The sequence below is a fragment of the Schistocerca piceifrons genome, chromosome 9 (genome assembly GCF_021461385.2).
Source record: "Schistocerca piceifrons isolate TAMUIC-IGC-003096 chromosome 9, iqSchPice1.1, whole genome shotgun sequence".
NCBI lineage: Eukaryota > Metazoa > Arthropoda > Insecta > Orthoptera > Acrididae > Schistocerca > Schistocerca piceifrons.
In genome coordinates, this window is record NC_060146.1 from 154,646,324 (window position 1) to 154,659,886 (window position 13,563).

At 39.0% G+C, this 13,563-nt stretch overlaps 1 protein-coding gene across 6 annotated transcripts in view; it reads left to right on the top strand.

Moving 5' to 3' along the window:
* Positions 1-13,563, top strand: part of LOC124717077 (zinc finger protein 813-like) — a 118,713-nt gene that overhangs the window by 4,734 nt on the left and 100,416 nt on the right. The window contains exon 1 of one of the 6 annotated variants that reach the window (XM_047243764.1): positions 9,495-9,610. The exons of the other annotated variants lie outside the window; for them this stretch is intronic. The gene's annotated coding sequence lies outside the window, so the exon portion shown is untranslated. Of the gene's footprint in view, positions 1-9,494; positions 9,611-13,563 lie in introns of those variants that run through there. 6 annotated transcript variants of the gene reach the window in all.

A 13,563-nucleotide genomic window follows, 5' to 3' on the forward strand; every position in this document is an offset into this window, starting at 1 on the left:
TGTAAGTTACTGCATATGAGTAGGAAGATCAAACCTGTAATGTTCAGGTACAGTATGACTAGTATCCTGCTTGACACAGTCCAAGTTGTTTAAATATTTGGGCATAACATTGCAAAGCGATATGAAGTGGAATGAGCATTTGAGAACTGTCATAGGAAAGGTAAATGGACAACTTCAATTTATTGGGAGAATTTTAGGAAAGAGTGGTTCAGCTGTAAAGGAAACTGATGTGACCTGTTCTTGAATACTGAGCGAGTTTTTGGTCAGATTGAAGGAAGACATCAAAGCAATACAGAGCCAGGGCTAGATTTGTTACTGGTGGGTTTGAACAACATGTAAAGCGTATGGAGATGCTTTGGTAAGTCAAATGGGAATCCCTGGAGGGAAGAGGACATTCTTTTCGAGAAATGTTATTGAGAAAATTTAGAGAACTGGCATATGAAGCTGACTGCTGTACAGTTCTGCTGTTGACAACATACATTGCCCATAAGGATCACAAAGATAAGTTATAAGAAATTAGGGCTCATATGGAGGCACACAAACAGTCGTTTTTCCCTCGCTCTATTTGCGAGTAGAACAGGAGGGGAAATGGCAAGTAGTGGTACAGGGTACTCCCCGCCACGCACAGTACGGTGGCTTATGGAGTATCTATATAGATGTAGAATGGTTTTTTCATGATTTGTTCTCCCAAGGGTCTCAGTAATTCTAAGGAAATGCCATGTACTTCAGGTATGTTGTTTAGACGTAAGTCTTTCACTACTCTGTCGAATTCTTCTTCCAGTATCACATCTTGCATTTCATCTTCCTCATGTCTTATACCCTTTCTGCATTATTGTCTTCAAGTGAAGTCCCTCTGCTAATTCCTTCCACATTTCAGTGTCTCTTTCTGTGCTTAGTACTGGGTTGCCATCTGAGCTCTTGATATTTATGCTGCTGGTTCTGTTTTCTATAAAGTTTAAATAATTTTCCTATACATAGAACTGCCATTCTCTGTCATGCCTGCTCCTACACCAATGCATTTCTCATTTAGCACTTCCTGGTCTTCAATTTTGAAGTTATTGTCAATCTCATTTTTTGGGCGTTTGCCAGTATATTCTATTTTGCCTTTTGTGTTTTTTCCATGTCTTGAAGAGCATTTGACACCCAGTTTTCCTCAACATTTCACTTTCCAAGCTACCCAACCCTCCTCTATTTTACGTTTTTCCCCCACAGCCTCCATATTTCACTCTCCAGGCAAACCAGGCCTTTTCTAATTTTTTTTTTTTTTTTGTTTTGTTTCCCCTTCCGCAGTTGCATTCATCTGTCATCTCTGTATTCTCTTGTTTAGGGTCTTAAGCATAGACCATGTACAACATAGACTGCACATGTCCATCTCTCTGCTGTGTTAAGGCCTGAAACGAACATCGAAGTCACATGATGGGGGGTTGTTTTGGGGAAGGAGACTAGACAGCGAGGTCATCGGTCTGAAGTCACATAACTCAGGGAAGAAAGCCAAGTTCTTGTCATTATGCTCCGTGTGAAGTCGGGTTGACAGTTACAGTATTTCTCATTTATAGCTGAAACCAAGCACTGATTTTGACAATTCAATGAACTGTGGTACAACTGTTACACATGTAGCAGTGCAGTTAAACTAGTTTCTGATAATAAAGCAATGGTTATGGTTGTTACATGCGGTCAAGTTGGAATGTATTGACAGTTTTTTGTGTGTGTGTGTGTGTGTGTGTGTGTGTGTGTGTGTGTGTGTGTGTGTGTGTCTCTCTCTCTCTCTCTCTCGTCTCTCTCTCTCTCTCTCTCTCTCTCTCTTCTCATAATATTGCTACATTCCATCCTGGATTTTCTACTGCTTGATTGTTGTTTAGTGAATTTGGTCCCCCCCCCACTGTGAATTCTTGTAGTCCATTGTTTCCACAAGACTGGAAGTCAAAATAACAATCTTGCATGCAGTAAGTTATTAGTTTTCTAATGATTACACAAGAATATAAGTGAAATGTTGTAATATGCTTTTGTCAGAAAGGAAATTCGTTTATGTGCAAAATGTCAGATATTCACACAACGTAAGCGCACATATTTTCCGACTTTTGCTTAATCCAGTACAGGTACCAAGACAATATCAAGATAGCTAGCATAGTCTGTTACAAAACATTGATTATACTTGTGTAGTGAGCTAGATATGAACGATATGACCGAGCGAGGTGGCGCAGTGGTTAGCACACTGGACTCGCATTCGGGAGGACGACGGTTCAATCCCGTCTCCAGCCATCCTGATTTAGGTTTTCCGTGATTTCCCTAAATCGTTTCAGGCAAATGCCGGGATGGTTCCTTTGAAAAGGCACGGCCGATTTCCTTCCCCATCCTTCCCTAACCCCGAGCTTGCGCTCCGTCTCTAATGACCTCGTTGTCGACGGAACGTTAAAAAACACTAACCTAATGAACGATATGTCTATTAAAATCTTAGTCATTCATCAAGTTTTACATCAAGGGACCAAAACATCCATCATAACTTTCAACTCATGGAAATATCTGCACAAGAATTTTGAAATAGTTCTCTTTCAAAACTGAGGTTTTCATGCATTTGCGAAGCCTGTAGGGTCAAAAGAAGACTTCTCTGGGCATATATGGAGGTCATTAATTATGCTGCACAAAATTTGATCTGTAACAAAACTACTCCATAGATCGAGAACCCTCAGGGATACGGAATGAGTGAATATCTACAGTAACAACAAGAAAATTGTAGATAAGCTGTATTAACATTAATGTACCTATCTCTATACTCTGTAGTTATATTCATACCTGCAGCATCCAGTTAATTAAAGTAGAAACAAAGTTGCTGCTTTGAAAAAAGTTGTTGCATCCACACTTACACTGAATATTTGCTGTTTGCCTCTCACTGTTAGCTTAATGCTAACGTGATTACATCTGAATTTTTGAAGCAAAATAGTTACTTATATCTGCAAAAACTGAGTCTTGCTTGCACTGGATTACTATTCAAGATATAGCTTTACAAACACATTCGTACCTACCAAGTAACAACAGAACTTTGTAATTATTGAATGTCGATCTTCAAGTAATAAAAAGAGTGTTTTCTTTTGAATTAGTAAAAATGCACATTTTGTTGCTTTATGTTAGATGGAAACCTGCTGAATACCATACCTCTGCAGCAGAATCCATTACTTCTCTGGGAACATTGGGCAAGAAAATTAGTTTTATTGCCTTGTATTGTGTTAAGTACATTACAGTTCAGCTGAAACTTCTTTTTGTTGTCAAGAAGAAAAACTATTGAGTACAAGTGTTGGGAAGTAAGAATTCCAAGGGCCTTAAAAAGCATTCTGCATAATGTGTGGTTATCTTGCTGCTCACTTCTGGTGAATAGACACTATTTACTACACATGCCCAAACACTCTATTAAGTTAAAGTTCCCTGCCCCAGAGGAGTCATTTACAGTAGAGTGAAAGTATACCAACACCCATGTCCAACACACACACCCCCCCTCGAAAAAAAAGTCATCATTTGCATGGAAAGTAATATACATGCTAAACACTTTATACAGACATTAATCAAGATTAATATCACTGTGTTTGTTTTAATATTATTGTATATTTCTTATAGAATAACTACTCTCTGGGAAGAATAAGACAAACAGTCTTTTTTTAGCATTATCAGTTTCGTAACTTCCGTAGGGTGTGCAGTAGGCTATATTATGTGGGCTAAGGTTGCAGCTTTTTCTGGTTGAGTCAGGGGAGAGTCCATTTCTGATGACACATTTTCACTTCCTCACGTAGTGCCAAGTAGTTGGACAGAATTCTAAAATCAGCATTCAACGCAAAAGAAAAATGAAAGTACTGATGGTAGTAATACAAGCACTTGATTTATGGCAGAAAAACAGCAATTACTCAAAACCTGGGTCAACGGAGGTGTCTGATCCCATCCATCTGCTTTGACCCGCAACGTAAGGGTGTTATGGTGTGTGACGTCATTATGTCATGGACATTAGTTTATGAGTTGATTGTGTTTGTAGATATTGTCCTGTTGTGTTACGGCACAGAGCTTAGTTTATGAGTTGTTTGTGTTTGTAGATGTCATCTTGTTGTGGTTGATGGTGCCCTCTGGTGGTGTGTATGTGTATGGTCCTAGTGTTACGTGGTGTAATGGGTTTCATTCGAGCTTTGGTGTTGGTAAAGCAGAGTTGTTGGCAGTGTCTGTCACTGAAGGATTGAAATTGGTTCCAGTGAGTTATCTCTCTCTCTCTCTCTCTCTCTCTCTCTCTCTCTCTCTCTTTTGGTAGGTGTTATTGGTTTGCTGTTTGTGGTGTGGTAAGCCATTTAATTTATTGTGTGGCTTCTTTTGTTAGGTATGGATATGACCATGAAGTTCAATAGTGCGAGATTCAGAGATTGGGGAGGACATGATGTCATTGATAAAGTTTCTCCAGATGTTTGGATTGATAGCAGAGATTGTCAAATATAGTGTCTGCAGAGCAAATATGAGGTTGGCGAGAGTTCAGGCGTCTCGGACCAGGCACGGGTACATGTGGCAGTATCAAAAGGACAACCTTTGGCACTCCATTAGATGTGGTACCTGGTTCAAGGAATCTAGGTTGGCCATGAGAGAGATTGTTTTGATAACTTACTATTTTTGTTATCACTCCTCTATCAGTTTTTGTGCACATGAGGCTGGAGTGAGTGAGAGGACGGTGTTAGATTGGTTTTCTTTTTGTAGGGAAGTGTGTTCTGAGTATGCGAAGTATAGGGGTAAGTTGGGTGGACTGGGGTGGTGCTTGAGATAGACGAATCACAGCTTGGGAAGAGGAAGTATGGGAGTGGTAAGTCTCCGGTTGGATTATAGTTGTGGGGGGGCTGCTATTTTGGGAGGGGGGGGAGGGTGTATGCTGCTGATTGTGTTTTCAGTATTTTGGAGGAGCTTTCTAAGAGGGGTTAATTGAAGAGTATGTAGAGGAGGGGAGTACTGTAGTGTCAGATGCCTTTTCGTCATACAGGCGTTTGGGGAAGAGGGGCTATGATCATTTAGTTATAAACCATAGTTTATAGGTTAAAAATTTAAAAAACTGGAGTCTGTACTAATACAATTGGGGGGGGGGGGGGAGGCGCTGTTAAATCTGTCATAGGGAAGGGAAAGAGGCACTCTTCTAACATGCAATCTCATTTAGATGAGTATTGCTAGCGGCAGAGCATCCCTGGGATTATTGTATTTTTCGCATTTTTTTTAGGGCAGTGAGTAAGATGTACATACCAAGGGTGGTTAGTTGAGGGTGTTTGGTATGTGAAAGGGGGGGGGCTAATGGTTGTGGATTTGAGGGGGGGGGGTTATAATTATGTTGCCAAGGATCTTTTTTGTTGCAGTTGTTTTTGAGTTGTAATGTGTGATTGAGTTTTGTTTATTTTGTGGTTTTTATTTGTTGGCAGATTTTTGTTTTTTTGAGGGGGGGGGGGGGCGTTGGGGTTGGTAGGTTGTGTGTGGTTCGTGAGGGTTTTTTTTTTTGGTGGCCAACCTAGTGTGTAGTGCCAGAATTTGTTGGTGGTGATGTTATTGTTGTATTTTTGTGTTTGTTTGTTGTTGTGTTTGTAGTGACGTCATAGGTGCCATATTTGAGATGCTGAGAATGGTCATTTCCACCATGCTGATGACATAGTGGATCAAAGCAGACGGGTGGGATTGGGCACTTCTGTAATCCTGTAAAATTTATTACTACATCACTTAACACAGATCTTTTAGAAGCAACTTTATTTAATCCAATTTTTGCTGCAGCAGAAACTTTGTATGAGGGGGAAGATGAAAAAAAATAGGTCAGTCATCTTAAGAATTAAGATGATAACACAGTTTTATGGCAAAGAAATGTGGAGACTGATATTCTGAATTACACACCGAAACAAATATAAGGCATTATATTTCTCACTTGTCAGCAACAGAGTTTAAGAAAAATACAAAGAAGGTTTACAGAATGGGACTCAAATTCATTAATTTATTTCACACAAACAAACACAAAACTACTATTGAGATGTAGGTGCCACCACATGTGAATGTATTTTTTTTTTCTTTTTTTTCCAAAACAATCAGAAAATCATTGATTGTTAAGCAAAACTATTTTTGTGTGGACACTTCTAATCAGAGCATGCTGTAGCTTCTTCCTGTGGAGTCTCACTTCATAATGTAGCCTTATTTTACTATACTCAATGAGTACAGCCTTTTTTTGGTAGAAGAATGTGATTACCAAGGGGAGCACAGCTTGAAACACGTTTGTTCAACTGAAGGAAAATATCATTCCTTATGTCCTGCAAAGCTGAGGTAACTAACTTTTTAAAAGGGTTTTCCCCATAAATAATGGACATTTGTTTAATACTTTCTGGTCCATTTTGCACAAATAAACATGATCATTGGTACTAATAGATAAGCCACGTCTGTTTTTCCTGTTCAATATACTGATACTAGAAGTTTTGGAACATTGTGAAATTTGCCAAATGTGACACTCCAGCTTTTTGTTCATTTTCCTAGCCAAATACGAAGTGTAAGAAACTGGATGATGTATGTGATCATAGTCGTTATTTGTTACAATGGCAGAGCAATTAGCACTATTAGATGTGCCAATCTGAATGTGTACCAAAACTCTATTGGAAACTGCTTCAGACTGCTGGATTGATATTGTCCCCATCCACGACTTATCACAGCATTAAAGAACACTTCCAGGAGGTCTTGAGTTAGCTTATTTGCCAGTGCGAAAGTCCTTTGTGGTGCAGATCTGTTTCTGACAGCATCATACACAACTAAAGATGAATGTAGACTGCTCACTATACCTGTAAAATCTGTTCTTATTGAGTGAACCAGTTAAGTTCCATCAGGAGATTCTTTTAATGTAAACTGGCAATCTTTTACTTGCTTTATGTTACAGCAAAAGTCATAAAATATAATCACATATTTTGTGTAAAAACCACATCTTATTGTAATAAAGTGATTTTATTCCTTATAAAAGCATTTCTGAAGAAGAGAAGTTTGTTAACATTAAGCATAGATGTAAGCGTCAGGAAGTCTTTTCTGAATTTATTTGTATGGAGTGTAACCATGTATGAAAGTGAAACATGGACGATAAATCGTTTCGACAAGAAGAGAATAGAAGCTTTCAAAATATGGTAATACAGAAGAATGCTGAAGATTAGATGGGTAGATGACATAACTAATGAGGAGGTACTGAATAGAATTGGGAGAAGAGGAATTTGTGGCATAACTTGACTAGAAGAAGGGATCAGTTGGTAGGACATGTTCTGAGGCATCAAGGAATCACCACCTTATTATTTGAGGGCAGCATGGAGAGTAAAAACCATAGAGGGAGACCAAGAGATGAATACACTGAGCAGATTCAGAAGGATGTCGGTTGCAGTAGGTACTTGGAGATGAAGAAGTTTGTACAGGATAGAGTAGTGTGGAGAGCTGCATCAAACCAGTCTCTGAACTGAAGACAACAACAAAAACAAAAGCATAAGCATAACAAAACATTTCGCCCTTTTTATTGAGGAATCATCAAAAAAGTAATGTTGCCTACCAAACTGAAATTTTGTGTTCCACTCCTGTGGAAACGGTGGACCAAAAGACTCGCAGTGAAACAAAAACAAGTATTCACTGAAAGTTCCTGGCGGATTAAAACTGTGTGCCAGACCGAGACACAAAATCGGGATTTCTGCCTTACGCGGGCAAATGCTCTACTGTCTGAGCTACCCGAGCACGACTCACGCCCTGTCCTCACAGCTCTACTTCTGCTAGTAGCTCGTCTCCTTTGAGTCTTGGTGCAGCACACAGTTTTAATCCGCCAGGAAGTTTCATATCAGCTCACACTCCCCTGCAGAGTGGAAATCTCACTCTGGAAGTATTCATGAAGAACTGTAATTTTGTTCCACATCATTACAAAATGTCGTATTCATGATCTGCTGTTGTTGCTGTTGTTGTTGTTGTTGTTGTTGTTGTTGTTGTTGTGGTCTTCAGTCCAGAGACTGGTTTGATGCAGCTCTCCATCTACTCTTTCCTGTGCAAGCCTCTTTATCTCCCAGTACCTACTGCAGCCTACATCCTTCTGAATCTGCTTAGTGTATTCATCTCTTGGTCTCCCTCTACGATTTTTACCCTCCATGCTGCCCTCCAGTACTAAATTGGTGACCCCTTGATGCCTCAGAACATGTCCTACCAACCGATCTCTTCTTCTAGTCATGTTGTGCCACAAACTCCTCTTCTCCCCAATTCTATTCAATACCTCCTCATTAGTTGTGTGTTCTACCCATCTAATCTTCAGCATTCTTCCGTAGCACCACATTTCGAAACCTTCTATTCTCTTCTCGTCTAAACTATTTATCGTCTATGTTTCACTTCCATACATGGCTACACTCCATACAAATACTTTCAGAAACGACTTCCTAACACTTAAATCTATACTCGATGTTAACAAATTTCTGTTCTTAAGAAACGCTTTCCTTGCCATTGCCAGTCTACACTTCATATTCTCTCTACTTCGACCATCATCAGTTATTTTGCTCCCCAAATAGCAAAACTCCTTTACTACTTTAAGAGTCACCCGACTTAATTCGACTACATTCCATTATCCTCGTTTTGCTTTTGTTGATGTTCATCTTATACCCTCCTTTCAAGACACGGTCCATTCCGTTCAACTGCTCTTCCAAGTCCTTTACTGTCTCTGACAGAATTACAATGTCATCGGCGAACCTCAATGTTTTTATTTCTTCTCCATGGATTTTAATACCTACTTTGAACTTTTTTTTCATTTCTTTATTGCTTGCTCAATATACAGATTGAATAACATCGGGGAGAGGCTACAACCCTGTCTCACTCCCTTCCCAACCACTGCTTCCCTTTCATGTCCCTCCACTCTTATAACTGCCATTTGCTTTCTGGACAAATTGTAAATAGCCTTTCGCTCCCTGTGTTTTACCCCTGCCACCTTCAGAATTTGAAAAAGAGTGTCCCAGTCAACATTGTCAAAAGCTTTCTCTAAGTCTACAAATGCTAGAAATTCATGATCTATGGAACAAGTATCAGCCACTGTAAGCCGTGTTTGGAGATTTCCGATCCCTTCCATGACCAAGACCCTCTTTTCTTCCCCTTTTACTCTGTTCTTACCAATTTTTTTCCTTTTTTTTAGGATTGGTTAGTCTCCTTTTCCCATACGTACTTCTACATTCTAGCGGTTGCACCTTTTAAGTCGCAGGTGATCTTGCCTCTGCTGCTTCAGAAGTGGGATATTTCCTGCCTCTAGTATAGTGTTGGGTTCGCTCTCTTGCTGACTTACCTCATTTTGTTTTTACCATTGACAACATGACTGCCCTTTTACATTTTTTAGCCGTTGCCCTTTTATTGTTCTGACTTTTCGGAGATTCACACAATCGGTATGGACCACATTTGAAACAAGGGACTGATGACCTTGCTGTTTGGTCCCTTCAACCTCAACCAACCAACAAGTATTAGTGTTTGTACGTATGTAAGTTTGTAAACATTAGTGTCAGAATGCCTTCAGGCCACATGTAAAAATGGTAATCATCGTATTAATATTAGGAACTTCGCAGAAATCAGGTTAACTGCCCTACTACGTGTGTAACAGGTAACTGTCAACTCCATTCGGTTCGCAATAACCAGAGACACGGCTTCTTCCCCGAGTCAGGTACCAGTCTAATGACGTCACGCCTCGCATAGAGGCCCACGAGAAAGACAGGCCCCGGCGCGCACCGGTACGTCGCAATGGTAGCTCGGCTCAGCAGACAAAATGCGTTGCAAAACCTGTTAATTCGCAGCTGGGCGTATACGTACTAACGAGAATTGCATCTTCTACTGGAAACTGGTGTTATGAAGTCTTACTGATTAACAGCACTACAACAAAATTTTATTCAAGATCAATGCTCGACATAAATGGTATAACAGCTTGCTTATAGCATTTAATCTCTTCTGCTTAACAGTCCTCAGTTCATACAAGAAGTGGTGCCTTATGCAGTTGATAATTATTTTGGCATGATTTTAATTTTATTGTACCCCAGTACAGCCGTAACAAATTATATGTAGGCTTATAGACATCCGATCATTGTAGGACTAACAACAGTAAGACTCCATAATAGCGGATTCTAGTAGAAGATACAATTCTCGTTTGTTACGTACACACGTAGTTACGAGTTAACAGGTATAGAAATGTAGTTTGCTGAGGTAAGCGAGCGAAGGCCTACCTTCGTGACATACGCGCCGCGGACTGCCTTTCTCGTTGGTCTCGCAATCTAACTTGTTTATGACTTTTAACTATCTCGTTTCAGCTCACGGATATGCAATGTTCACGACATGGAGGTAAGGCCGGTATTACACTATCAAATTTCTTTGTCAAAGATTTGATCAAAGATGTGATCCAATATTCCGTCCAATATATTTGACAAAGATCTTTGACATATAGCGCTAGACGGGGTATTACACTGTCACAACGAGTTAAAATTTCATAGAGTGGCTATAGGTCCGCCATGTTTGAAGCAAATTGAAGTTCTGGCCGCCATGTTTTCTTCAGTCAAGGCATTCGTCTGCTGTGTCCCGCCCCCTTGTAACTGCGTTTGACTTACTTGAAATAGCCCATACTAGCTTTATTTTTTCTAAAACAAGCAATAGACAGCAGTGATTTCAGTGTACACTGACAGCAAAAAGGGATATTTTTGTCGAAATATGGCTAAACTTTTCGATGTAGATAACACTACAAGACAACTCAAATAAGTCTGTCCATCCACTATAACGTTACTTGTTGCCCATAAATTAATGCAATTAGAGCAGATACCACCAGAATATTACGTTGAAACTTCTAAACATGCTGTGGTTAACTATTAGAAACAGTAACGGGCGCAGAAATGCGATATTTTTGTCGCTATTTCAAAGTAAACAAAGCCTCAAAAACCACTACACTGTGAATGAGAATTTATTTGAAATATGTGTTACAAGTAGTTAACACAAGCATAGTAATTCAATAACAAAGTTGAAGCGTTCTTGGGTGGGGTAATTTCACAAATTTTCGTAAGTAGCTGTATGCCTTGGCAGAATAAAACTGTAGGGTCAGGGGAAATTTCCTTATTTGCTGAGAATAATGGCATACTTTTAGCACTGCACTGAAGTTCCAATAGCTCCTTCAACAAACCAACTACATGTTCACTGTTTAACATATCAGAAACTGAACTACATAGCCTTCTTCTCAAACCAGCAACTAAAGTCTGTAACTGCACTATTCTTCTTTTGTGTCGTACACTAAGTTGCTTCATTTGCTTTATCCGCTTCTTTAGTCGCACATTCTCTGCTTGTACTCTGTTATATTGTGTTTTCAACTTCTTAGGGCTTGGTAGACAGTAATTGTGGTCAGCAGAAACAGATGTGGGTCCGACAGGCACTGAAAGAATGTAGTTACATCGTAAGTTTATAACAGAGTTACAGCATAAGATTATAATAGAAAGTATGTAATTCAAAGTAATAAGAACACGGAGTAAAATTAAATTATTGACTTACTTTGTGCTAATGATGTCACTGTAATAGCACTATCTTGCAAATTGTCGAAAGATCGCTTTCTGGGTTGTGGTCGTAATACTTTATCTTGCTTTTGTAAATGTGGTGGAAAGTTAAAGATAGTAGGTACTGGTTTTGACAAAAGGCGCCTCTGGACATTTGTGTGGTACATATATTTCTCTTCAAAATGAGCTGAACAGAGGTAACTGGCTGTAGTAGGAAACTAGTTTTCTCACTTCATATTTATAACCCATCTTTTTGTAATTTCCTTATCTTTTAAAGGAAATCTGTAATCAACGATAAATAAATTACTTCCTGCATTTGTTTTAAGCATAATTACAGTTCCAATGCAAATGACTCTTTAATAAACATTAAAAAACGTGTGTCGTATTTCGGTACTAATATACTTACTTATAATATGAAATATTTGTTGTTTTATCGCTGCGATTTGTGCAGTTGAACGCTGAACAACTGCAGGCATGTTGACTTTATATTTTGTAACAAAAGTGTCAACTAGAAAAGTTAAATATTGCAGTAATATCACAACAGCTGACACACTTCCAACACAAACAACAGTAACGCTTTCCTAATGTTTTGACTAAGGAGAACATGGCGGCCGAGTTAGCGTTGGTTGCCGCTAGGAGCGCTGTAACTAGTATCTCAGCCACTCTATGAAATTTTAACTCGTTGCACTGTCATCAAATTTTTCGTCAAAGTTCAAGATGGCTGACAACAACTTGTTATTAACTTCTTTGTCAAAGATTTGATCAAAGATGTGATCCAATATTCCGTCCAATATATTTGACAAAGATCTTTGACATATAGCGCTAGACGGGGTATTACACTGTCATCAAATTTTTCGTCAAAGTTCAAGATGGCTGACAACAACTTGTTATTAACCGCAGCAGTTCTACGTACTCCAATTGCATTGTGTGCACATGCGGAAAAGAAGTGGGGGAAAAAATGGAACTATACATACGAGGTTGACAGTCTTAAAAATCCTGGGATTACAACTTGATAATAAATTCAGTCGGGAGGAGCACACCACAGAACTGCAGAAAGGCCTTAACAAATCTGTATTTGCAATTCGAGTGTTAGCAGACATAGGCAACATAAAAATGAAAAAGCTTGCATACTTTCATTCCATAATGTCATATGGGGTAATATTTTGGGGTAAATGTTGAAGTCAAACAGAAGTTTTCAAGGTCCAAAAGCGTGTAATACGTATTATTTGTGGAGTAAATTCACGGACCTCCTGCAGAAACCTCTTCAAAGAACAGAGTATACTAACTACTGCCTCTCAGTATATTTACTTCTTAATGAAATTTGTCGTAAATAATATATCTCTTTTTCCAACAAACAACTCAGTTCATACATACAATACCAGGAACAAAAATGATCTGCACAAGGACTGCACTTACTTTAGTTCAAAAAGGGGTCCACTACTCAGGAACACTCATCTTCAATAATTTGCCAGGAAACATAAAAAATTTAGTTAGAAATAAAGATCAGTTTAAAAGGAGCCTGAAAGACTTACTACTGGCCAACTCCTTCTACTCCATTGGCGAAATTTTTAATAGAAACAAATGGTGTATTGTATTTATTCATACTATTAGTATTGTTATTTCAGCTTAAAAAAATCGACATGTTCCACATCCACGAGGATCTCCTCAGCACGGATCTATGGAACGAAAAACTAATCTAATCTGGGTGAAGCCGTGGGTTTTATGACGACACGATAAAAGCATTCAACAAAACTTGTTATGTGAGCTTACAGTGGAAAACGTCAAGTCGTACATCAATTACTTAAGAATGGATGAGCATACATTTCTGTATGTGCTCAATGAAGTGTATCCTCATATCATAAAGCACAATATTCACTTAAGAACTGCTACATCTTCAGAAGACAGGCTCACTATAACACTCCGATTCCTTGCTACAGGAGAGGATTATGTTAGGTCAGGTTAGGTCTCCAATCTTCTTAATCTATTTTTGTATTCAGGGTGCCTCACGTTGTAAAGCGCCTCACCAGCTTCAGAC